Consider the following 27,191-nt stretch of genomic DNA (forward strand, 5'->3'; position numbering starts at 1 on the left):
ATAAAAAGTGAACCGTTCAGATTCACGTGGTTGTAACTTAAAATAATTAAAAAAAAGTTTGTGCAAATCGGTCAAATGGTTTTTTATAAATAATGATCACCGCGACGGTCATTTTCAAAAAACACGACTTCGAGATAATCGCGTCTAAAGTTTTGTGTGCACTTCATTTATGGATAAGGTCGCGCGCTTCCACGGTCTGTAGTTTTCGTTCTAGTGCTCCGATCTTTATGATTTTTTGAATTTATATTTTTAAGATGATGTACTTTTAGAATATGCCATAAAAAAATTTTCGATTTTTACGTAGTTTTTGCAGTAGACATAGAACAATTTTGTAAATCTTATAAAAGCCCTGTGCCCTGAGAAATTTCTGCCTTTGACGTAAAAGTACGTATGTATGTTTGTAAACAATTATTTTCACACATGAAATGCATCAAAAATTACCACCGATCAAGTAAGTGATGCACGATTAGAAAGCTGCCGGCTGACATTGATCGGCTTGTATCGAAAAAGCAGTGCCAAATTTCTCATTAAAAATTTCAAGTAAATTCGTTTTTCTGTTACCTTCTTGTTTTTTATTTATTTTGCATTAAAGTTTACATATGGAATATGCACTTTTTAATTTTATAGTTTTTTAAAGTAAACTTTTGTAAATTATTAATAAGTCTTATTTTACGTGCGCCCTTCACTATTTTTTTTAAATTTAAATTAGACTGTTGATCAAAAAGGCTGCTCACCTCTGATATAATGTGTTGAGGCGGCCGCCGAAGCCAAATAAGTTGGTGCATGGCTAACAGGTGGGGGAGTGCGTAGGTTCTACTATAATTTCAGTGCATGAAACAGCAAAATGATAATTTTAAAAGTTTTATCTAATAGCGGGCGCTCCGTGGCAGTCAAGGGCAAATCTCCAAGTGTATTTCTGTCATGGAAAAGCTTCTTGAAAAAAAAAAAAAAAACGATTTGCCGTTCGGAGTCGGCTTATAACTTTAGGTTGCTCCATTTGTGGAACAACTTCAAGATGCACCCCACAAATAGGCGGAGTAGCTCGACCTAACACCTAACAAAAGTGTTCGCGCTAAGTATTTATATTTATTTATTTTTTATGTGTTGAGGAGTTCTCTATAAAAAAAACAATGGAGAACTTCTCTGTGAAACATTTTAACCCTCTAACTCTCAGTATATAGTATAGAAATTTTTTGTCTCTCTGCTAGAATGGACCAAAAAGACTCATAACAGCGAAATATAGCGGGTTAAAATAAATCACAAAAATATTGGTTATAAAATTCTAATGTAAGTCTCTTAGTACATGAAGGCTGAAAATTTAACTTAAACGCCAGAAATAAGTAAAACCGAAAAGGGGTTTTGCAAGGGTTATTCTTCGTTTCTGGGTATTGAGAAAATTGTTTTCAATATACTTATACACTTTATGTAAATAAGTTACAAAAAACATTATCCGCTTTTAATAGTTGCCTCTACTTCTATTGCATTTTTATTATATTATCGTATCATGCTTTCCAAAATTCTGTGTTAACTTGAGCGAATTCGCCGCAACATTTTACATTGCATTGGTGTTGTCCTTTGTACGCAGAGTGAAATCCTGCACTTATCGTTTTAAAAAGTTGCAAGTCTGGAGCACTTCAAGCAAATAATAAGAAGCTAAGGCAACTGCAACTATAGTAAGCGCTGGCTTACGGTCAACTTTTCGGTGCCGTAAAAGTTAATGTCGCCTCCGCCGCCTTCGCGTGTCTGGCTGTCAGGCAAAGTGGACAATATAAAACTTTTTGGATGTGTAGTTTTTCGGGCAACGGACGTTATCTGCGTGCAGCAAATTCTCAACTTTTTCTCCATACAATTTATATATTCGACTTTTTCTCTACTTTTTTGCGCAATATTTACGGCCATCGTTGTTTGTATGTATGTATGTATGTATGTATGTATATTATGTATGTATGTATATGTGCACTTATGACAGTGAGTGCCATTAATATTCGGAATTTATTTTTATATTTTTTTAATTTTACATATTTTGCCAAAAGCGTCCATTAAATTAAAGCAAAGTGAATTAAATATAGTCAAACCTAATTTACATATGCGATAAAAATTTGCTGTTGATATGACTGACATTCATATTTTAAAAATAAATGAAATTTTTAGAATTTAGTGCTACTAAAAGTTGTTTTTCTACAGAAAATAATACTGCGCAAGAAGGGAAAGCTAGTTTTTGGAACAAAGGCAATGTTTCGTTTTCCATTACAACGAAGGCGAGAAATGTTATAAAAATTTGGATGAACGAGTCTTACCTGTGTATATTAAGATAAAATGTAAAATCAAGCGCAGAGGAATTAGTTCAGAAATAGCTCATTTATAATTGTCCAAACCTACTTCAACCGCCGTCACAATGCCCTGATATGAATGACGTGAAAAAGTTGTGGTTTATTGAGCCTCCATTGTCAGCAACATACATTTACGAAATTGTTATGTCTTCTCCAAATAAAATTTTTCTCAAAAATTCCTCTGAGTTCGCTCATTGGATTGCTAAATAAAAGTCAGAAAATAATGGCAATTTGCTCGCTTTAATTAATAGCTTTCACAAGCTTAACTTAAGACTGATTACTTTGTGCGCATGCATCCCTGCTTATGTACAGGTGGTTAAAAACTATTTAAATTTCTAAATGTAACTTTTGACAACTACTGTTTTCCTATCTGGTGTCAAGGCGAATTCATGTTTTTGATTTAGTATTTTATTCGCTCGGGTTTTGTTGCCAGTCGGTTCGCGAACTTTCGTGTTTTGCCACGATACAATTTCATCAGTGACCGACTTAAAAACGCAGCTTAAACAGGATAGTATTGAATTTTAGGAATAAAGGCACAACATTTAAATGAAATATTAAACATTTAAATGAAATACAGAGTGCGCCATCCTTTATGTCGGTATGTAAACGCTGAATAACTTTGTCCTTTACCAACAGATCATATTTTCGACATGTTTTCGATACGTCAACTCAGTACAATTTCAATCATGGATCGCTTTACACCAAAACAACGCGCTGAAATAGTGACGCTATACATCGAAAATAGTCATTCTATTGTTCTCAACGCGCATATCGCAAAAATATCACGGCAAACAGGCACCGTCTGACAATACGGGACAGTAGGAGATCGTTAACATGCCATGCCTTTCATCAATGACCAAGACTTTCCAATGAACTTGTTGAAGCAGTGAGGGAGAGCGTTGCCCAGGAGCCAACAAAGTCGTATCGTCGCCGCGCTCAGCATTTTGGCGTCAAACCACAATGCGGCGCATTTTAAAGGATGATTTAAATTTGTTTCCGTATAAAGTGCAATTGACACAAAAAATATTGCCGACAGACCATCCACGTCGCTTGGAATACGGCCAAACAGTCGCTCGAATGGTTTACACTGAACCCAATTTTTGGAAGCAAATTTTAATGATTGATGAGGCACATTTTAACCTCTCTGGCAGTGTGAATAAACAAAATTGCCGCATTTGGGGAACTGAGAATCCACACGAGATCTATGAAAAGCCATTGTATGATCGGAAAGTAACTGTTCGAGCCGGAATTTGCGCCAAAACCATCATTGGGCCATATTTTTACCGAGAAAACGAAACGGTCGACGGAAACCGACATCGATGGATGTTGGCTCATTATGTCTGCCCGCAAATACGTGAGAAAGGTTTAGACGGTTACTGATTTCAACAAGACGGTGCGCCATGCCACACTGCGAATGCAACAATTGAATTTCTGCAACGAAAATTCCCGAATCACCTGACGTAACCTCGCGGACTTCTTTTTGTGGGGTTATCTGAGTAGTAAGGTTTATGCCAACAAGCCGCAGAATATTGACCAGCTTAAGGAAAACAGTTGTGCCGAACTTGACGCTATAAAACCAGAAATGCTTGAAAAGTTCATGACAAACGCAGATCGCAAAGATCGCAGTTTGTGATCGTATTCAAAAAATAGTTTTAATAAATTGTAAATAACCAAACCAAACAAAAGTACCTCACTTATACAAATCAGTTATTTTTTTTTTCCAAAGTTATTCAATGTTTTCATATCGACATAAAAGATGGCGCACCCTGTACTACATAAAATAAAATGGTTACCCCAACGTATGCGAAATGTGGCTATAAAATAATGAATATTAATGACTTGTTATACTAGTACTTATTTATTTCTTTGTTGTTGTTTTTGTTTCGAAATGGGGACTAATTTAATAATTTATAATTTGTTATTATGGATGTATAAGAATATATTTTATGAACATTGTAGTAAATGCTTGAAGCACTGTACTACATACAGGGTGGGCCAGCTAACATATGAAACTTGACACATTGCAATTGATTTTTTCAATGTTAGTGCAATTATTGTTATTATCATTTGTTGCTGTCGCGCAGATTAGAGGTGCATAGTGCTAAATGTTGTTAATTATTCGCTTTTGCCTTAATCTAGTACTAAGTGAGGTTTTTGCCGACGCCTAAAAACTCGTCGAAAACCCTACGTGGCCATGATCCTCTGCGGAGATGTTTTTCAGAGTTATAGCCTAAAGCTGTTCTGCTTATTTCATTAGCTGGTTTGCGGATGGTGTGCACAATCCCCTTTCATTTACATTCCCGTATTTTAATAGCAATGGGTTTTTGTCCGCTTTTTGGAGGAGATGTTCATTTGAAATCCAGTTGTGAGACCTCCATATACGCAGGATTGTTCTGAGACAGCGGCTAACAAATGATAGTAAGCATTGTGTGGTAGATGCTGGTACACGCCAAGTCTCACAGCCCTTAAAAGTTCTTACTTTTGTGCGTTTTGTCAGTTGGTCAAGGTGTTCCATATTAATGGGATTCCATCAATAACCATTAAAAGTGGCAGTGACGATCATATGCAGCCATGCTTAACTCCTGCTACTGGCTCGATAGGCTCGGATAGAGCACCGTCATATAGAACGCTACATCGGAATTTGAATGTGCAATACTTCGGTTAATTATAGAACACTATTTGCACTGACTTCCAGGGCTGTTCTTGCAGCAGCTTCATACCGTGGGCCATACGTGCAACGAAGGGCAGGTTTAGGGCTTCTAAATCAAATTCTAGTTTTTGTTTTATTTTCATGTGACTAAATATCCTTATTTGTTCTATTGTGATTTCTACTTAATTGGTTTCATTAAAAAATGATTTTTTTTTCTTATCCTAGATTTTCTTTTTAGAACAATGAGAGAATTTCATATAGATAAATAAAATAAATTTTTAATATTCCCAATTTCGTAAGCCGCAGATGGTAACTTAACCCTTTGCGTTCGGCAAAATTTTCTGATGGGTGTGCCAACTAATCGCAGTAAATTTATTTTTCCGGAGTTATTTATCCCTTAGTGATTTAAAGTAAATATATGCATTTGGAAAACACAGAATTCGTTGAAACTGATTTATTGTACGTTTTTTATAGCTTTTCACTGATCTCAGTTCCACTGATCCCGGAAATCTTTCCTTTCTTCGTAATGACTTCTTGCCGCCAGATTGCCGGCATCGACTGTTACGACGACTTGCATCAACCGCAAATGGTTAACTTTCTGCCTTAATGCCAATGTACATTTGATGGCCCACCCTTTATATTTGTATAACCACATTGTTGGAGTTTATATGTTTTCCACATTGTTATACATTTTCTTTTCCTTTCTGGGTTATGCATTTTTTTGAGGTTTGTCCCAAAGTTTTGTCAGAAAATCTACAAAAGCTGACACATTCATAAAATTCAATTGCCGGCGGCCGGGAGCCACGTACCGCCGCACCGCATCGACAACCTATTATACTTGATGTTCTTCAACAAAAGTGGCTGGCTGGGGCGATAGAAAATAAAAGCCAACCGTCCGGTCAATACTACTACACTCTTCACACTTACTTGTACAACCTAGAGAGTGTTGTTGTTGGTATAAGGTCCAAAAGCAATGCGTTAGACAGTTTTCGAAAAATTTTGCATCAAGCCACATAAGCCACACATCCGTTTGCGGCGGCTGTGGCGACGGCGATGGCAAACATTGTTGCATGCCATCAAAGTGTGAAGTTTCCATTCAAGTGCGAATCGACACTGCAACCAGTATGAAGAGAATGTGTTAAAGCAATAAAAAAAGAGTTAAATATGGAAAAGCGCTGACGCCAATTCCGGTATGGCGCTGTGTCATGTCTGTCGCTCTGTTAGATTTCACTCGATTTAGGTTAGCACTGCGGCTTCCTGCTGCTGCTGTTGTTGTGCGGTGCTGAGGACATATGCATGTGTGGGGTGAAAGGAGGTAAGAGCAATAGATTTTTGCAAGCTGCTGCAACAGGCTTTTCCTTCCTTACTGTTGCGTTTAGATTTGCGCTTTTCTCATCCTTGCAATGTAATAAATTTCCAGGCCTCGTAATTTCAACTAAAGTATGCTCTGTGGGGCAGGCGATAGTTCGAATGTGCAGAATTTCTTTAAAGTTGAAATGCATGTTTGGTTAAGCTGAGAGTAGAATGTGATGAGGATTATACATACCACCACAGCCTTCAACAATCGTTTGCCTGCTGGCTTCCTTGTCGTAGCTTCCACACTATTCACACTCTCAAAAATTATGGGAGATAACCAATAAATTCGCAGCAACAATATTGGAAACATCGCACCTGAGGGTGATGTGGGGATATACATATATATGCAGAATAACTTAAGCAGTAATTGACACTTGCGGTTGCGGTTGCAGTTTACTTTACCAACCGTATGCGCGCCCGCAGTCATGTCACTTATACTCACTGATACATACACTCGTGTGCACAATAATAACACCGTTATTTACTTATTTGCTATTGATTTGAGTTTCTTTTATTAAAATATAGTAAAAATTAATTATCCTTAAATTGCTCCTTTATACTCCCAGATCGAAAAACGATAAGACTAATGGACTTACCTCCAACAAACCTTACCATTTTTGTTGATAGTCAAACAGCGATCAAGGCACTGGCCTCAACGCGCATCAATTCAAGATGTGGTAAAGAGAGATTACTCTCGCTTTGTTCGGTACCCGGCCACTCTGGGGTAAAGGGAAATGAAAGAGCGCATGAGTGTGCAATGAAAGGCTCTGACTTTGACCTTTGGCGCGTGGTAGAGTACGTAAGCATTGCTCTAACCGAACTGTACACTGCGATTGACTTAAGCGTAGTCACGGAAACCAAAAGAAGGTTATCTCTGACTACTAAGTGCAAGCTCTCGAAAGCGCTCTGGCCAAAACTGAATCTTAAAAGGACAAAATGTCCACTTGAATTCAACAGATCAGCTAGCAGCGTTCTCACAGGTGTTATAACGGGTTACTGCACTATTGGCACCTTAGCAATGGGTGTACCTCACAATGACTTCTGCAGGAGTTGTGGAGATACAGAAGAAATTAAAATTGAGAAATTCATTTCTTCTGTGAACGTCCTCCACTTCAAAGAAGCTGTGCCAAATATCTTGGCGATTATTTCTTAGGAGACCTGGAGAATTTGCAAAATATCTCACTGGAGGGACTAGGGAGCGACCTTTTTAAAAAGATCTAAATGGTTTAAGCAGAGCTTAGTTAAATGCCAATTAAGTACAGGTATCACAATGGGTATTAGGGCCTCAGAGTGTCTTGTCTTATACAAGCAACCTGGCTAACCTAACCTAGTAAAAATTAAATAAAAAAATAAAAAAAAATTACAAATTATCATCAAAATATCAGGCTTTTAGTTAGATTTAGTGTATATAGTTTTGTAGTACAACCAATTTAATATTGCACCGGCTTAAAGTCCATCCAATTTAAGGCCCTCGCCTGATTTTAAATGGGATTTTTTGGGGTTTTCCTTAAACGCGTGTATGACGGAAACGGAAAAAGATTTTTTATTTTTGTTTCCAGTATTTTATTTTTTGATCTATTTTAAAAAATAAGAGGTTCGTTCAAAAAGTTGTCAGCCTTCTGGTGCAGTATGCATGTCGTTATCGTGTGGACTACTATCTTAAAAAAATAAAAATTGAAAAAATGGCGGACGTTCAAAGTTGAAAGACAGTTTTTTGACCCTCTTTTTAGACTTTAAAAGTCCGAAAAAAATACTAAACATTTGTTTTTCGAATGACCGATAATGACATCAATTTCACGTCATTTAAATTTTATTTCAACAAAATCGGGTCAGTAGACCCGGCTATATCTGCGTCTATTGTCCATGTGATGATCATTTTTTGAACGAACCTCTTATGGCCAAAAAATTTTTTTATTTTTTAACAATGAATCAAAAAATAAAAAACTGGGAACAAATATAAAAAATCTTTTCTCGTTTCTATTTCACACGCTTTTAAAGAAACACGCAATAAACACCATTTCAAATGACGACCTTAATACTGCACCGGTTTAAAGCAGCGTTGAACTCGCGTTTATTTTAATAATCTTTTTTTTTTTTTTTGTTGATGGTGCTATGCATTTGCGGCCCTATATGAATGATCGAAATTTTTTTATATGGAGGAAATGCTTAAGCTCGCTAGCGAAATAAAATTTTCAGAACTCAACCCGATTTTTGCGCCACTTCAATCGTGTACTTTATCATACAAGAATTCAATGAGTCATAAATCTGCATACCCGCAATTTTTCTAAAAGTATTGATTCAAAAGTTTGAAATGTTTATGCAAATTTGTTGATTTTTTTTTAATTCTGTGTTTGAAAATTTATATTATGTATGTATATGTTTTTGTTGCAGTATGTACCTACTATGTTTTCATAACAAAAAGTAAAGTAAATAAAAAGTCAAAACTTTGCAATATGTCTCGCTGCTATTATTTGAACACAGGTGCATGTGCATACTTGTACTTGTGTGTATGTGTATGCAGTGCAGTTTTCACATGTCATCACCAATGACATGAGCTGTTCGAATTGTAACGATTTTTTTTTAATTTAACTTTTTCCCTAGTTTTCACATTGCTGCTAATTGATGCCAATCATAGCTCGCCAAGTTTTCCTTATAACCGCATCTGTCCTTTCCGTTTATTTGTTCCGAACATCAGCTGCACGCTACATATCTCATGTTTCTCTACACATACTCACACATCCCCCTTCCGCTTGACTAAAACGTACGCTTGCCTAGTTTTGTGTTTCAATTCCCTTTAAACATGATTAATCTCTCAGTGCTGCCTGTTTTCCTGCATCCTTGCCTCTCTTTTTTAAGTTTTTTTTTTATTTAATTTTAGGGAGACACAATTCCTGTTTGGAAGAGCTGCAGGGTTCAACAGAAGTGCACTAGTTGATTTGCGCGTGGTAAAGAATAGTAGGCGTACGGTAGTAAGGTAGCTAGGAAAAACTATGCGCGCTAGGTCGTACAACTGGCTTTTTTGCAGCTTGCAATTTTGCGGCCAATACCTCTGGCGCCTCTATCTGCCTACAGTTTATCGTAGTGAAATTTAATTTTCAAACTCTTACAATTGCTTGCCTGCATGTTTGAATTTGTGTGCCTCTCCAATACGATTTACGTAGGAAATTCTTTGAAATTTCTTAACAAGTATTTTTCCACATTTTTTCCTGTATTCCACCCTCGTTTGTTGCCAACTGCTGTTGTTCTTGTTTTTGCTTTTGTTGTTGATGTTGCTTGTATGGTACAAATTTGCCTGCCTCATGACCTGTGCGTCTACACATGATTACATATTTCTGCAAGTTTACCGATGAGCATTCGTTGTAACTTATGGGCAATTTAAATTTCTAATAGCGAGCGTAGAAGAAAGTTTTGGTGCTTTTGCCGCTGCACAAACTGCTGGCGAGTGGAAAACTGCCGGTTTTCACGATATGTTTACTCAGATATTTGCTTGCTTGGCTGGTTCGTTAGTTGCCATTTTTGCAGGTTGCAAGAGGGAACTGAAGATACTTTAAACAGAAAAAGGTTTTGGCTTTAATTGGATTTTCCTAGAAATGAAAAGGGAAGATAGTTTTTGAACTGTGGTCTTTGTAGAGTTTAAGATCCGCAAAAGACGCAGACTTATTATTACTATGGAGAAACTTCAAGGTATAGCTCCGTCTGGTACCACTAAGTACCAATATGTCTATGTGATGGCTTTCAGCCAGCGAGGACAATTTAACCTAACTTAGCGAATAGTGAACACTTTTCAATATGTGGTGGTTTTATAATAATTCCGGTGTTGTTAATGAAATCCAAATTTGTTGCGCCAATGTCAATTCCATTACTTAATATCCACACCTCGGCGTGTGAGTGAGAATCACTTTATACGATGGCGGCGGGATTAATTACAAGTGCATTCATGCATTAGTTACATTATGCGCCAGGCATACAACCAAGCACTCCTTGAGCTAAATGCTACGGTGGAAGTTTTAAAAATCCCAATGGGAAGAAATGGATATGTAGAGTCTTCTCCTAAACCATAATTCTCATTTCAAAAATGCTTCATGCTCATAAAAAAGTTCTATGCTTTTTTTCGCGACAAGCTCGTAAGTATTATTTTACTACCAACTCTTATAAAATTATTTTGATTTACTGGATTTAAGATTAAATTAGAGGTGACAAAACCATAAATACATAAATCTGCTGATCGAACCAATCTATGGGCAATACTGTAATCGAATAGAGGTGACATGCCATAATGTTTTTATTTTATTTTATTTTGTTTTTATTTTATTTTTAATTTTTTAAAAATTTTTTTAATTTTTTTTATTTTATTTTAATTATTTTTTATTTTTTTTTATTTTTTGTTATATTATTCTGCTGATCGAACCAATCTATGGGCAATACTGTAATCGAATAGAGGTGACATGCCATAATGTTTTTATTTTATTTTATTTTGCTTTTATTTTTTTTTTTAATTTTTAAAATTTTTTTTTAAATTTTTTTTATTTTATTTTAATTTTTTTTTATTTTTATTTTTTTTTATTTTTATTTTTTTTTTTTATTTTTTTGTTATATTATTTTTTAATATATTTTTTTATTTGCATTTTTAATTTTATTTTTTATTTTTAATTTTTTTATTTTTTGTATTGCTTTTTTTGGCGGAGTTTACAATGCCGTAATATTTTTTCACCGTAACCATACACAACTGATTGGTAGAGATTCGTAGATAATGCCAATATATTCATGAGCAAATTACTACTTCCCTTGTCACATTGCTCATGTTGTTATCGTTTTTTTAGTTTCTGCACTTTCGAAATGAACAAATGAATGTTAGTCTCAGCTGCTTATGCCTGTGGCACCAGTAATAGGTGACAGTTAATGTGGTTTGGTTAACACCACGGTTAAGTATGGCATTATGGTATGGCACCTCTAATTTACCCTTTAAATTCACACTAAATGTACCTACGCAAAATTGTCTACTTTCATCCTTTCTCTTCTCACACTCTGCGGTCCATTTTACAATTGTAGAAATAACATATACAAAGAAACAGTCTTGAAATTCTTAACGCCTGTCTTTCACACTCTACTCTACGCATTCCACCTAAATACTTTTTTCACGCCTGACACTTTTATTTAGTTTGCTTTGTCTTGCATTCTACTTAATTCAATACACTTTTTTGCGAGTAAGTTTATTACCGTTTTCTTTTCTCTGCTTGTGCTGTAGTTGATAAACTTTATAAATTAATTCCGAGCATTCCAATGCAGCTCAACGGGCAGTCTCCCAGTGTGGTTGTCCATCTACTGCATTGCCCTCCGGCCTATCCGTCCATTGTTTGAAGTGTTTTCTACGCCTTCGTTGCGTACATTTTTTATACCCTAGCTAGTAGTGTCAACTACAATGCAACCATCTGCTATGCGTGCATGCTTGCGTGCGTGTGCTGGACGTTCGCCAGACGAAGCACCGTTAAACTAACATTTGTCACCCGCTTGACGATTTGCTCCATTCGCAACTGACCTAGCTGTAGAAGTTGTCTAACAATTGGTTGGCTGTATGCATGACTTCTCCTCCGCTTTCCTGTCTGTCTGTTTGTCTGTCACCCAATGCTATCTTAATTTCTCTCCATCTCATTGCCTATTAGAGATTGCTATCTGTTGACTCTTGGCATGTGCTAAATTTTTTGCCATAATTTCTCATGACTCCACTTTAAATAAATTATTCCGATCCCGCTTTTTTATTTGTTGTGCTTTGTTTTTCCTTTCTGCTCCTTCTCACATTATTATTTTTCTCTTATGCAAATGCTAGGGCACCAATTAAATATCAGTTAGTAGTGTAGTCCCTTGTCTATTCTTGATAGAGTTTGTCTCTAATTAAGCTATAAATAAATTGTCTCATTTATTAAGACATTTCAAAGCAAGGACAAAGTAAGGCAAAGAAAAATTTAATAACTTTTTTAATATACCAAGTGAAATATAAGTTCTGGTAATGGTAATGCCAATGGTTATATGGGCTAGGCTAAGGTCTTTATAAACTGCAACCAGATTGATCTATTGTGCGCCCCTATTACTTAATTATAATTATTTAGTATACCGAGGAATCGAATCAGTTCCTTAGGAGGGAGCAATTGTAGGTCTTCCTCCTCTAGTAGGTATAAGTCCGAGGTTCTGTGACTCCTGTAGCCTAATGCCTCACAGTTGGTGTTCACAGTGTTCCATAGACTTCTAATGATCACAGCTGTACTAGATAACCCTATTGTGTTAAAGTGATTATTACAGGCAAAGTGACCTGTAAGTGTTCCGCAGAGTAATCTGAGGCCCTTTTATCTAGGGTTAGAGCAGATTTAGCGCTGTTGGCATTAAAATTGAAAAACTTTTGGGAGTTGTTGTTGTAGCAGCATAAACATTCCCCATACATGGACGGGGCATGCTGCTGGAGTGACAGTCCTTGGCCGGATATAAATCCGGGGCGTTCCGGTAACGTAGAACCGACTGTCATGGGAATTTTTTGGAGTGATTAAGGACACTTGTGCCGTTCCAGTGTTCCCTGATTTTAGTTTGGATGCATTTTTTGGTTTCCTGTTTTATATTATTTTTGTCAAAAACCGAAAAATGGGGTTGGCCCAACAAATAGCCCTTCAGCCCCTCTTTTGGCATAAAAGTCTGCCTTCTCGTTTTCTTCGTGTCCCTCATGTCCTGGTACCCAAATCAGTGAGTGCATTATTACACTCTATTAGGACTTTTGACTTGAATGTGAAGCTATTCAAGGCTTTGAGAACCGATTGGCTGTCCTAAAGTATTTTAATTTTTACTTTCTCGAACCCTTGATGATTTTTCAACAACTGCTATTGCACTCTATTGTATCAGAAATTTAGTAAGTTTTTCTAGAAACTCTAATTAAAAACCATGGGCTTACTAATTTTATTATAAAGTTTGAAATCTGGATTTACGTAATATAGTAGGTGATATAATAAGTTTTGCGGTTCGTTAAGAAAAACACATTCTTATCGCTTGAAATACACTGTAGGGTTGAATATAATCTCTCTGAACATCAATATACTTATTCCAATACGCTCCCACAGCTGTTATCATCATTTGATGAAAAATCGTTTTTCCACGCATGCATTTTCTTTATGTCTGGGAACAGAAGGAGTTCACGTGAATACGTGAAAACCTATTTTTTGAGAAGGGTATCACAAATGACATGTCAAATGTGTTCATAATTTACTTAACATTCACGAAATGGGACGCTATACGCTTGAACAAAATTGGAAAATATTGAAAACCTATTTTCAAAGTGGTGAGTTTTCTTCTTTTCTGATTTTCACATCGGTGACTACGTCAATAAGCAAAATTGTCGGATTTGGGGCTCAGAAAATCCACACGTTACTGTAGAGAAGTAAATGCATCCACAACGAATCACTGTTTGGTGCGGTTTTTGGTCTGGCGGCATCATCGGGCCATTTTTTTCGAAAATGAGCGAGGAGCCGCGGTTACAGTAAATGGCGAGCGTTACCGTGACATGCTCAACGAGTTGCTCAAAAAATTGAAGAGGATGACATGGACGACATTTGGTTTCAACAGGACGGTGCAACTTGTCACACTGCCAAAGTTACACTCGAACTTTCGGTTACCGTTTTTGAATTCCGATATCAATTGGCCGCCCGTTGGACTATTTTTTGTGGGGAATGGTATGCGAACCATCCAGAGACGATTGATGCTTTAAAACACGAAATCGAAGTTGCCATTCATGAAATTGGAGCCCAAACAATCGAAAATGTGCTTAAAAATTGGGTTGATCGAATGGCCTACTGTAAAGCCAGTCGTGGCAGTCATTTGAACGATATTATTTTTCATTCATAAATGACAATGTTCAATCTTCAAAATAGAAAAAAAATACCAGTCTAACGGTTAGACGCGATAGAAGTGAAATCTTCCGTAAAACAAACTGAGAGAGAATGAGACGAAAGCAGCATTAGGAGCGGGATAATTATAGGTTCATTATAATATTGCTATAAAGTTCATATTTTATTTTCTTCATTTTATAATTATTCTTCCTCAATGTTTTCAATTTCAACAAATGATACGAGTGGCTTATGATAGCTAAAATATGATACAAATGCTTTGGTTTCGATGTTGTCAACATATCTTCGAAATACCGCGTCAATTGTTGTTTTTGATCGTGTTGTCGATTCAGTGCGATTGTTACACATTTTTAAATTGAATGTTGTATTGAGAAAGTCAATTAAAGGAACCGCTGTGTCCAATGCAAAATTTACGTTAAAATCGCCACTTAAAATCATTGGAACTTTATCGTAATCTTTTCTAAGTATCCGCGATACTTCTGGTGTATACTTTATTAAATTTTCGTGAATGAATTCCGTGATGCTATTTATTGATTGATTCGGTGAAATATAAATTGCCACAATTAAAACTGTTTTTCCATTGCTCAATCTGGTTTCGCATGCACATATTTCTCCCACTTTAGAGAGCTGAACAGACAGTGATTCTAGTTGCTGTGCATTCCGATCTATCTGTGGAGTTACAATACGAGCACCGTCATTTTGATTGTGGTATATTGCAACACCGCCTGCTCTCGTTTGTGGTATTTTTTTTTCTGTCGATATTCACGACACTTTTTTGCATTATTTTTCGGCATAATTACGGTAAATATTTAAAAATGAAAATATTTACGAATATAAAAATACGGACACAATACAGCACACGCGGTTGCTGTTATGAGCGCCGTAACGCGTATATTACACAGACGTACTAATAAACACACAAACATTCGTAGGACGCTTGGTCTAAACAAGTATTAGGTAGTGTAGTATAGGTATACATAATGCCTTCTCGCTCACCGTGGCTCCGTAATGCGCAGGCGCGCATACATACGTACTAGCATACATACAAACATACATGCGTATGACGCTTGAACTAAACACCAGAGCAAGTAATAGGCAGTGTAGTATACATATTACAATACTCACTATACTAGCGTGGCTCAGCAGTACGCAGCCACACACATATACGTATATCAACATATAACGCTTCGTAGCCAAGAGTGGTGTCGCTTTTTCGTTTCATCGAGTCTCAAATCACTCCCACCGATTCTAAAGAAGTTTTCACTTCAAAAAGTTTGAAAAAATATTGATTAGTTTTTTTTATAGCCGATTCAAAAAGCAAATTATACATGGCCCACCCTATATTCGAAATTTGTTGTTTTACCAGTTTGCAATTAATTCACACACCGAAATTCCTTTCGCATCCCAAAAAACTGATGCCAACACTTTCTAGGCCGGTTTCTGGGCACGAACTCGCTTTGCAGTCGAAGAATCAGTTTCACACCACTCTTTAGCTTCTTGTTAAGATTTAGGGTCATGGTGATAGACTCAAGTCTCATCCATAGTGATGAATCGACGCACAAAATCCACTTTTCTTTGTTTTTTTTTTGGAAAAAAAACCGCTCTAAATATCGTTGATAAATTCGCATTAAATTAAATTTTAAAGTACTGCTTGGACTACATATGGTTGAGGGTTGTAAGACTATGCTGAATAAGTTGCTTATTCTTTTATAAAAATAATTGAATTTAAGCAAATGTGTATATTATTGGATTTTAAATAATTCATAATATTAATAGCAAAAAAATAAAGGTATCTAATGAATTTTATTTATTATATATTCTTAAAAAAAAAAATCCTCTCAAAAATTCGCATTCGAATGGTTTTTTTTTGTTCCATTGTTAGCAAACGCGGCACCCAGTGTGCGCACCAATACTTCAGTCAAAATATTGCTTCTACTACCTAGACCTTTTACTAAATCTCTTTCAGTCACTTGACGATTTTCCAATACGATTTCCTATTTTTTTTTGTACGATTTCTGGTGTTGCTGCTGTTTTTGGACATCCTGAACGTGGATCGTCTTCAAGCCTTGTACGACCACGTTTAAGTAATGTCGAAAAGTCCTTACCCACTTTAAACATTCGTTCATAAATTTCCGTTGCTTCTAAATCCTCCAAAAATAAGTATTCAATTACCACACGATACTTGATTTTTTCCATTGTAGAAAATACTGTAACAAGGCGATACACCAAGGAATGAATTGTCAGATTGAAATGAAACTTCACGTATGTTGATATGAAGAGTGGACCAACGCAAAGAAAAAAATAGGCTTGTAGCAAACCAGCAACCTAGTATATGGTTATTGTTAGAGAACGAGTTCCTCTTTTATTCAAAAATAATGAACATCAAAACAAAAAGAACGAGAAAAATTATCAAAACTGGTCAAAATGTTGATTGTGATCTTTTTTGTCGTGGGACCTAAGTGCATATATATCCGTATATTCATATGAATACACGTAAAAGCCTCAAATATTGATATAAAATCACACGCTACAAGTATATTACTCATATTACTCAAGTAATTTCATATTAATATACAAATTTTGTAATTCCAAGTGGTTTTCCTTTTTTATTTGCAGATTTATCATTGAAATTCAATCAATCGTCTCAATTATACCCACATCAACAGTACAGAAGGTATGCAATTGATATTTAAATCAGTTACGAATTGTTTATATTGTTTAAGTAAACGCATGCGATTATTTTACATGCCCTTACCTTTGATTTATTTCAGAGTTTATTAAATTAAAAAGAAAATCGTTTACATGGATTTCATATATTAGGGAACATTTCTCATATTCGGTATTATTTTTAGTGTAGTACATGTGCCGGGCGTATTCGTATAAATGCGGCACGAAATGTTGCGTATTTTTCCCCATCTGCGTCCTGCGTCTATTGTACTGGGGCCAAAAGGTTTTCCAAATAGAACACGAAAAAATGGAACTCGAAACTGTTTTGCGCTTTACTGAGAAATAAGTTGTGCAATTCCACTTTAACAACACTCAGCAGATGGCGATTGGCCGGTAGCAGACAACTGATACTAATTCAGTTGGCTATTTCCTGGCAAAATTATCAGCAATTTTATTTTCCTCTATGTTCCTATTTCCTGGAACCTAGATCAGAGAAATTTGTCTTTTGAGAGCGACGGAATTAATATAACAGTCGATGGAAGTGATTGCAAAATGATAGTAAGAGAAATCAGGTGTTTCTCCATTTACTGAGTATAGATCATTAAATATGTAAATAATTCTCGTATGCAAGGTGAAGTCCAAAATAAACAAGACTGGCGTCATAAAAATGTTTTTGATGGGTTAGTGCGTTGGAAGTTACATCCCTAGCAGACTTCCAGGAAAAGCTTGGTGACATTCGGTTTAGTGGAAGTGAAGTTATTGCGTCTAAAGTGTCGGTAAATTAGTGTCATCGGTACAAAAATGAGTTTCAAACAAAGAGCTAATATCAAATTTTGTTTTAAAATCTTTAAAACATTTACCGATACATTAGAATTGATGAAAAAAGTTTATGGCGATGATTGTCTATCTCGTGCCAGAGTTCATAAGTGGTTTACACGTTTCAAAGATGGTTGTGAGGGCATAAATGACAATGAATCTACAGCCTGCCCAAATCACCGAAAACTCCATCGGAATTCTTCATAAATTTATCAAAAATGAACCAAAATCATCGTTGAAATTCATGGAGTGGGAGTTGAATATCTCCAAAAAATCGATTTATCGCAATTTAATTGATCATTTAGGCTTACGAAAGGACTAAAAATTGCTCAGAATGCAACATTCAAATTCAACTCATTTGTTTTTACGATTTCAAAGGAATTGTCCGCAAAGAGTTACTGTCAATGGGCCAAACCGTCAATGCAATTTTCTATCTTGTCGTTTTGAAGCGTTTGTTGCATCGCATTCGTCGAATTCGGCCTGAATATCGCGAAGGAGGAAGCTGGCGCTTATTGCATGATAATGCACCACCTCATCCATCCACTCTTGTGAGTGATTTTTTGACCGGAAATCGCATTTCAACCATCAATCACTCACCATATTCGCCTCATATGGCTTCCTGTGACTTCTACCTATTCGAAAAATTGCATTTGACCATGAAAAGAAAACGTTTTGCGTTCGTAGAGACCATCCAAAAGGCTTGTACCGACATCCTGAAGGACATTCCGGTCAATAACCTGAAACACTCTTTCGAAAAGCTTTTAGATCGTACAAAACAGTGTATTGAGGGACTATTTTGAATAAATAAACTCGAAGTTATCAGAGTAAAGCTCCTGTCATTTCTACTTTACCTCAGTCTTGTGTATTATGAACTTCACCTTGTATACCCGCTCAAGTGCTTTCATCTCTCTCTCTCTCTCTCTCTCTCTCGTCTTCCTACTTAGCATCACGTATACGCCCGTGTGGCCGATTGATAGTATCATATAAGCGAGTGTGTTGTCGTCATTTTTTGTGCTTTTAACATTTCCTCGTCTAGAACCTTAGCCTTTGGCAACGCAGCAGAAATTCTAAATACAATTTGTGAAAAAAAATTCGCTCAAAATCCACAAAAATTCACTCATGGCAGCCCATCTCGCATATATTGCACTTTATTAATTGAAAAATATATAAAAGCATACAACAATTTTATTAATTATTTCCAGTATTGTATTGGCGACTGGGATTGAAAAGAAACAAAAAATGCCAACTGACCATTTTCCCTCTTAAGTGACACATGAAAAATATAAAAGTGCAAAAGCGCAGATTGAACTAAAGAGGAAGGCTATATGACTTTGGGATTTTCCAAAAGTGTGAACGAGTATAAACGAGTTCTTTCTACGTGCGTATGCATGTAAGCATGAATTTATGTATGTACATATGTATGTATGTATGTATACATGGATGTAAGTGTCCACGTATGTAGCTGCAAAATAAACATTTATGAGCTCATTGATCCGCCTGACATAAACGGATTAGATTGCTTTCAAGTCTCTATGCCATTTGCGCGAGAGCAAAATACGGTTGTGCAAGTTGTAGATATGTTTCGATGTAGCTCTGTGATGTTACATTTTGTTCTTCGTGTTTTTTTACTTTTTGTGTTTTTTTTGTTTAGTTAAGTTGTCTGCTTGTGTAGTAACAGCGTTAGTCTTCACTACTATTTTTCCTTTTATATTTTTTTCTTTAGTTGTTGTTTTTCGCTTTCATGGTTTATTCGTCCTTGCCGTATTCCTCGCAGCTTTGCAATTGTAAAGTAGCTTAATTTTACGCAACAATACACACATAATATTTTTTTTATAACGCTAGTTCCTTTTCTTATTATCGTTGTCCTGTTGTTTTGTGTGCATCCTTAATGATAAGATTTACAATTTTTATAAGCATTTGGTATATTCGTTGACCATAGCTAATTGGTTATTAATGCAACAGTCGTTGCTAACGAAATGTGCGAGTAGCCTGTCGATTGTAGTAATTTTTATAATTACGTTGCTGACTTTTAGGCTTTGGGATGTTGATTTGCGGGTAGGTATCTGCACTAGATATTATAATTCTACATTCCTCCTATTATTAAATACTATTTGTCAATGGAATTCTAACGGTAAGCTTAGTACAAATTCGAAGTCATTATTCTCGTTATTTGCTGCCGCAGTAGTCACAAAAACGTATCACCGACTTGACTGGTTTGCATGTCAATCTCATACACGCACGGCTCATCAGCTGTTATGATGCGCTTAATAAATGTTGGGTTCGAATTCACTTGCTCAAGCATGTCTTCAGCTACTTTCTTTCGATGAATTTTTTGAAAGAAATTCAACTCTCTTGGAACGAGTCGAGCAGTCACGCTTCTTGGCGTCTCATGTCTAATTGATGGTGTAAAATATTGCGAATTGATTCATGAGACACCCTAAGGTCACGAGCTACCTCTCTCAAACTCAAATGATGTCTTTTCAGCACCATTTTCTTAACTTTGTCTACGTTTGTATGCGTTGAAGATGTTGATTGGCGACCAGATCGAGGCAAATCTCCACGACGTCACGGCCCTCTGCAGAAGTCTTATACCACTCATAGACCAGTGCTTTTGATAAAGCACACTCGCCATGGCTTTCTGCAACATTTTTAACGATTCGGCACACGAAATCCCATTCAATTCACAAAATTTAAGACAAATTCTTTGTTCGATATTTTTAGCCATAGTGAAAATCGCAGAGCACACCTTAAATGGCAAAAACAAGCTAATAGACAGATCACGCTCAAACTCCGCAACACTATAGGGTACAGTTGTACCAACATTCCAGCAGAAAAAATTTAGACAAATATGTAACGCGCGCTTTTTAAATGAACAATTCCCGATATTTTTTTGACAGAATGGATATCCATGCAATATACGACCCACTTAAGTGAGTAATTATGTTCAATAATTTTGAAAATCTCTATAAAATCTGCTACCGGATTCAAGTTCCGCTAAATTTTCTGTTTTCACAAGACAAATGAAGGAGATAGATAGATAGAAAAGAGGGATAGAAACTTTACTGAAGATCACGAAAACAAACCTACGCCTCTTTAGGAAATTTGTACTAAATTGGAGCTTTGGATCATTAAACCTTAACCAAGTTAGAGTTTCACATAACGATTTATGTAGGAACAGTAGGGATGCGGATGAGGTAGAACCCAATCAGTAGTTTATAGGCAAATGTTCCGCATTTAGAATCATGAGCATATGTTTTCTCTGGAATTAGTTCCACTTATGTGAGTTATTGGATCCACCAAAAGGCCGGTTTGAACACTTTGGTGGACAGAGTAGGCCGTCTAACTAACCTAACGTAACTTGAGTTGGTTTATTTTATAATGAGGTTGCAGATATTAAAGCTAGCGACAGCTTCAAGGCTTCGAACTGGAAGCGCCCTTTTCCATTTAATGCAATTACCTGAGGGTACTACATAGAATACTCTCAAACCAATTGGAGAGAATGGACTTGAGAAGGAATGGTGGATGGTTGCGTTTGAAGCTCTTTATCGGTCGACTTTTTCAAGGCTACCATCGTAGCGAATAGCAGGCTGCCATTTCGGGTTCATGCTTAAAGCATGAAACTTAAAGTTTCAGTTATCAGTTGAGTTTTAATTTTATCAAGAGGCAGCCGCTTAACCTGATGACGGTTTTTCTTAAAATACATTTCCACCAAAGGCAGTTGGTAGTTTTGGGTCCAAGAGAATTATCAACTGTTTTCACTGCGTTAGGATGTTGGGATTAGATTTAAGAGTTTTAAGAATTCAACTAAGTTGGAGAGTTCTAGTCTACTGGCACATATACCATTGTAAGTTTTAAATTTTTGCATGTTTGTTTGGTCGTACTTGTTTTTTATTATTGAAAAAAAAAAAAGCTCCAAGAAAGTGCCTGTATCAGCCATGACTAAAGGCTACTCAGTTTCCACATCGCTTGAAGGAAGGTAGCAGCAACTATAGTAGTACGAATATCAGCTGTTTAAATGAGTGGTATTAATTAATTTTCTCGTCTGTAAATATGCAATTCTCAAGAGCAACTTCCGCTAGATGCTTACCATTTCATTCCTATAGCTATGGTCTGCACCGCTCAATCAGTTTATGAAATGAAATATACTGAAAACGTATGAGAAAGCATACACGCCTCCATAACTCATGTCATGTTTTGCCCGCTCCAGTAAAAATATTTCGCCAGAGCCCCCATATCGCAAGGTCGAACATTTTTGCATAATTAATAGTTTGTCGCATCTTATTAGTGACCACTAACAAGGCAAATGAGCTAATAAGCAAAAACTCCAATTAGTGCATGTTAGAATATCGGACAGTCTTGGAAATTCATAAGTATGAAAAGCGATTATAGCAGAGTAAAAGGGTTTTTAAATTCAAATAATCGGCACTTGATTCGATGTAATTACTCTACCTTTGCATTTTTTATCATTCCCTATCCCTATCGCATCGTTCAAATCACATCATCATTACTTGAATACCCATCATTTATAATGAGCACAATATTGATTTATGCCGTCGCTTAATTGACTTTCTTTTTTGCTTCTCCTTGCGTTCTCTTTTATATCCCTGGCTCTTACATCCCGTTGCTAGTCATCCACATGCCTCAATTATTCATCACATTTGTTTTTTAGTTTTTTTTTTAACTGTTGCTTCTAATCTGCTTCGCATTCGGTTGAATGGGGCGTGCACATTAGGGTTGTTCGAATATAAAGGGTGATCAATTTAGTGTTTTCGAATTTTAAATTGAAATAAAACATATTTCAAATTGATTGGGCAATCTTTATTACTTTTATGTAGACATTTATTTTTTAAATATAATCCATTTCAAATGTTGGCCGCAACTGCGACGTAATTCGGTCATGCGTGAACACCGATTTGAATGTCTCGCTGAAGGACTTCAGTCGGTATCTGGTGAAAAACTTTAGTAATGTTGGCTTCCACTACCTCAATCGAAGCTGGTTTATCCACAAAGCATTTAGACTTTACATCTTCTCACAAATAGAGGTCCGTAGGTGTGATATCACACGATTTTAGTGGTCAATCGACTGGTAAGTGACGAGAGATGAATTGTTCACCGAAACGACGACGCAGTAAATCCATTATTTTACGGGCTGTATAACAAGTATCACCGTCTTGTTAGATCCAAATGTTGTGCAAATCACGGGCTTCAATTTTCGGCATTAAAAAGTCGTTTATCATGGCGCGATCGCGTTCGCCATTCACTGTGACATTGGCGTCAGCCTCGTCTCTGTAGAAATGTCGGCCAATGATTCTTCCAGCCCTTAGGCGGCCCCAAACGGTTTGTTTTCAATGGATATAATGGCTGTTCTCGAATGGTTTCGGGTTGCTGTTCAGCCCAAAAACGGCAGTTTTGCGATGAACTTTCTTTGAAAGATTTGTAAACGTTGTTGTGGCGCAAGTATTTGTGATGAAATGTCAATGAATACTAAAAAAAGTATGTATTTAGTTTGACAGTAGTCAAGCGTTACCTTTTAAAAAAAACCCCTATTGGGAAAAAGTACTTCCAATCTGTTCACCATTAACAATTTTTCCCCTAGTTTGTTCTACGACCCAACACCTCAGACACTAATTTTTTATTTATTTAATATTTACCTGTGCTGTCAACGTTTTGGCATTTACATAAAAAATAGTACAATACCCGCTGTTTTATTTACAAAAAAGAAAAAAAACGTAAACTATTATTTTCGTGTAACTGTACTAAGTATTACGTTTGCATGAGCTCGATTTATGCTGAAGTCAGCTTTCGGGCGAGTGAATTTAAAATCCCATTTGTCACATTCGTATAAGTTAACACACATTCACACGTACCTACATATATACTTGCATGTGTAAAAGCTCACACTTAAAAGTTTACCCTCTTTATTGTCATTCAAACCGGAAACAAGTGATTTTTCATAATTTTATGCTTCTCTCCACTTCATGTTTCATACGTAGTTTGCATACATATAGTACTTACATATGTACATACTATATACCCACTGACGTACATAGCAGATGCTTATACATATATATATACATACATACACATAGATGTTCTTCTGAACACAGCGGTAAATATGGTATTAGAGCAAGAGCATCCTAAACGAAATTAAATCCGGCATTGTTCACTCACTTATGTATGTAGGTATGTATGTGCGCATAACTATCATATTTATGTACAAACATAAGCATACATACTCGTTTGCTATTACGAATATCAATTGTTTCTGTTTGCACATGCATATCACATGTGGAATGTAGGTCTTTGGGGTCTCTTTTTAATTTTTTAAACTAAACGTTTCATCTTGTTGCGCTCAGCCCAGCTGACGCATCAAGTTACCATTTTTTCACTGTCGGCATCCATATAAATAATAACCCATTCACTTCTGCTCCCCCCAACTCTCATCGTAAGCATCGTAACTCCTGTCCATCCGCGCAGTCACTCTACTTAAGGGGTTATACGCAGTTATGACTTTCAAAAAAATCGATTTTTGTTTATTGCATTTTTGTAATGTACATATATTCAAAAGTATACGCACGAAATTTGAAGTAGATCTAAGCAATACTTTCGGAGTTATACCTATGTAAATATGTAGAGATGCCTCGGCACGTTTTAAGGTAGGTATTAAAACTTTAAACGTGTTTTTTTCAAAACGGCATTTTTCAAGTCGGTGTACACGATATCTCGAAAACGGCTTGTTTGATCGGTCAACCGTTTTAACTCAATCTTTAAAGATACATTTTCTAGTAATTAATCGTTCCTTTTGTAAATCTGATTCTTATTTTCCATTTTATAATCAATTTACGGCCAAATTTTAACGTAAAAATCGAAATCATTTCTTTTAAAAGCTGCCATTTTGTGAAAATTCACTATTTTGATTAGCCGAACGATTAATTACTAGATAATCTAATATATTAACAAAATTTGTTTGGTTTTTTGATTTCAGATAATCCAATCCTGAGTTACGATGTACACCGTAAATCGTCTTTTTTTAAAGGAGGTTCCAGAAATCGCTTGCAGCGCGCTCTATAATCAACATTTTCATAAATAAAAAATTTTGTTACGTTCTTGAAGGATGCTTTTATAACCGCCAAAAATTTTCAAATTAAAATATTCTGAAGTTTCTTCAGGATAAATCCTTGACAACCCGTCTTTTATTTGCTTTATAACTGCGTATAACCCCTTAAGTACTTTGGACGCACGTATGTATGTATGGATGTGTGAACAGGCCGTGAAAAAACTGTAGGTAGGTAGGTGAAATGGTTGAAGTGTCAGTCTGGCACTTTTCAAGTAGCTGGGTTGATACCATTGTGAGACCTCCAACAGGCAGATATCTACAGTTAGTCAGAGCTGTTGATACAATGGAGAAGATTTATGGGATTTAAGTTGGCGCACTGACCCAGGCTGCCGAAAAAAGGAGCTCCCAGTGACCTTAGTCGTCTAGCTGCCAAACCCGGACACTTACAGAGAAAATGCTCTACAGTCTTCTTCTGTGGAAGGTCCCGACAGCTTCTGCAATGGGGGTTAAATGGTACCCCTAGCTTTTACGCGTGTGTGCCGATCGTTCAGTGACCGGTAAAGACAGCTACGAGGTTGGAAATTGAATGGCGAGGAGTCCAAAGGACTTTCTGAGCCCTTTTCTATTGTACTTGGGCTAAAGGCTTTTCGTACCATGGCATGAAGAAATGGAGCTCCATCTTTTCTGCATTTTCCTGAGAAATTTGTGCCTGGGTAGGAGGTCTCTGAGGCCAATGCAGTCCCCTTCCTGGCAAGCTCGTTAGCAATTTCATTTCACTCTACGTTCCTATGTCCTGGAACCCAGATCAGAGAAATGTTACCTGCACACCCAAGAGATTTGATCTTCTTACAGGAGATTACTATCATAGTTTCGTTCTGCACCATGGCGTCGTCAGAGTCTTGATCGCGACTTGACTATCGGGGAAAATGTTAATATCTTCCTCGTTCCTGCGTTCATTAAGACATTTTGTATGCCTGCAGGATCGCAAGAAAAACACTAACAGTGTTCGGCAGTTTAAAGGTGATAGATAAATTGACTACTTTAGAGAAAACTCCTGCTCCGACTCCCAATTCCATCTTGGAGCCGTCAGTGAAGACGGAAGTGCAAGCTTCGATGCAGATTTCCCCCTCGATCCAATCCTGCCTATTTGGAAAGATTGCCTTACCACGACCCTCAAACTCTAGTTTGCGGATAAAGAGATCTGTTCGAAGTTCGGAGAAATACGGTGTTAACTGCCCGAAAATGCTACCATGTCCCTTGAGAGGTTGCCTCTAGAGGCCAATTTCCTCTACCTTGATTGCTGTTTGAGCTGCGATGGAAATAACGGAAAAGTCGATGGGAAGTAAGTGCAAAACGACATTCAGGGCAGCACTGGGGCAAGTTTTACATGCTCCGGTGATACCAATGCATGCAGTCCTTTGCACCCTCCCCAATTTAGTGATATTATAGCCCTTACATATGATATTATAGAGCTTCCCACCAAACCAGGCATCCACACGTTAAAATTGGCAAACCCACTGCGTTGTACATCCCCAGCACGATCCGTGGCTTGAATCCACATTTTTAACCGAACATAGATTTGCAGGAGTAGAAAGCTATACTGGCGTTCTTTACTCGATTTTCAATGTGTAGCTTTCAAAGGAGTATCACTCCAAGATGCCTAACTTTCCATGAGAGCGGGAGAACGTGGTTGTTTAATTCAGTCGAAAGGCTGGAGTTTTATATTTTATGGTAAATAGCACCAGCTCCATTTTGTCAGAGTTGACTCGGAGGCCGCAAATGGCAGCCCAGCGACTGAGAACAGCCTTTCAACCTTTACAACCTTTCCAAAATCTCAGCCATGACTGAGGGAAACGGTGTGAAATAACTATAGCACCTCGACATTTTTACCAGTTCTTATTATTTTTCTGTTTTTTAAATCTTTTATTGACATAAGTTTTACACCCGCAGACGAATGAGTTGGTGCCCAGTTAATAAAATTTTATACTGAAATTGTATTCCAGTAATCAGTAAAAAAATAGTTTTACTGCAATTTTTTTCAGTAATCAGTAAACGTTTACTGGTAATGCAAACTAAATTGCAATGTGAGTAAAAAATTATTTTTACTGCATTTTTACTGCTACTGGAAAGTGCTCGTCAGTAAGTTATCATTTACAAGTGAACAGGTTCGAAACCTTAGGCACGGAACGAAATTGATAGAAAACGTTTGTTTTCATGGCGTTCACTCCTCGGTAGACGATGACATTCCTCTGAGTGTAATTCTGCCGCAAAAAAAAGGGCCGCATAAATCTGCCGTTCGGAGCGGCGTAGGTCCCTTTAGTTGTGGAAAACAACAAGCCGCACAGCACAAATAGGAGAAGCTCGGCCAAACACCCACAAAGGGTGAAACTGCCAATTGTCTGAGAAAAAACATAAAAATCCAAATTTAAAATATT

The 27,191-nt window shown here is 36.7% G+C and overlaps 1 protein-coding gene across 15 annotated transcripts in view; it reads left to right on the forward strand.

Moving 5' to 3' along the window:
* The window catches only part of LOC128861275 (bifunctional heparan sulfate N-deacetylase/N-sulfotransferase), a 377,981-nt gene that overhangs the window by 85,359 nt on the left and 265,431 nt on the right, over nucleotides 1–27,191 (forward strand). For all 15 annotated transcript variants that reach the window (XM_054099278.1, XM_054099282.1, XM_054099287.1 and 12 more), the window contains one exon: nucleotides 16,833–16,890. The gene's annotated coding sequence lies outside the window, so the exon portion shown is untranslated. The remainder of the gene's footprint in view (nucleotides 1–16,832; nucleotides 16,891–27,191) is intronic.

The sequence above is a fragment of the Anastrepha ludens genome, chromosome 4, assembly GCF_028408465.1.
Source record: "Anastrepha ludens isolate Willacy chromosome 4, idAnaLude1.1, whole genome shotgun sequence".
In the NCBI taxonomy this organism is placed as follows: Eukaryota; Metazoa; Arthropoda; class Insecta; order Diptera; family Tephritidae; genus Anastrepha; species Anastrepha ludens.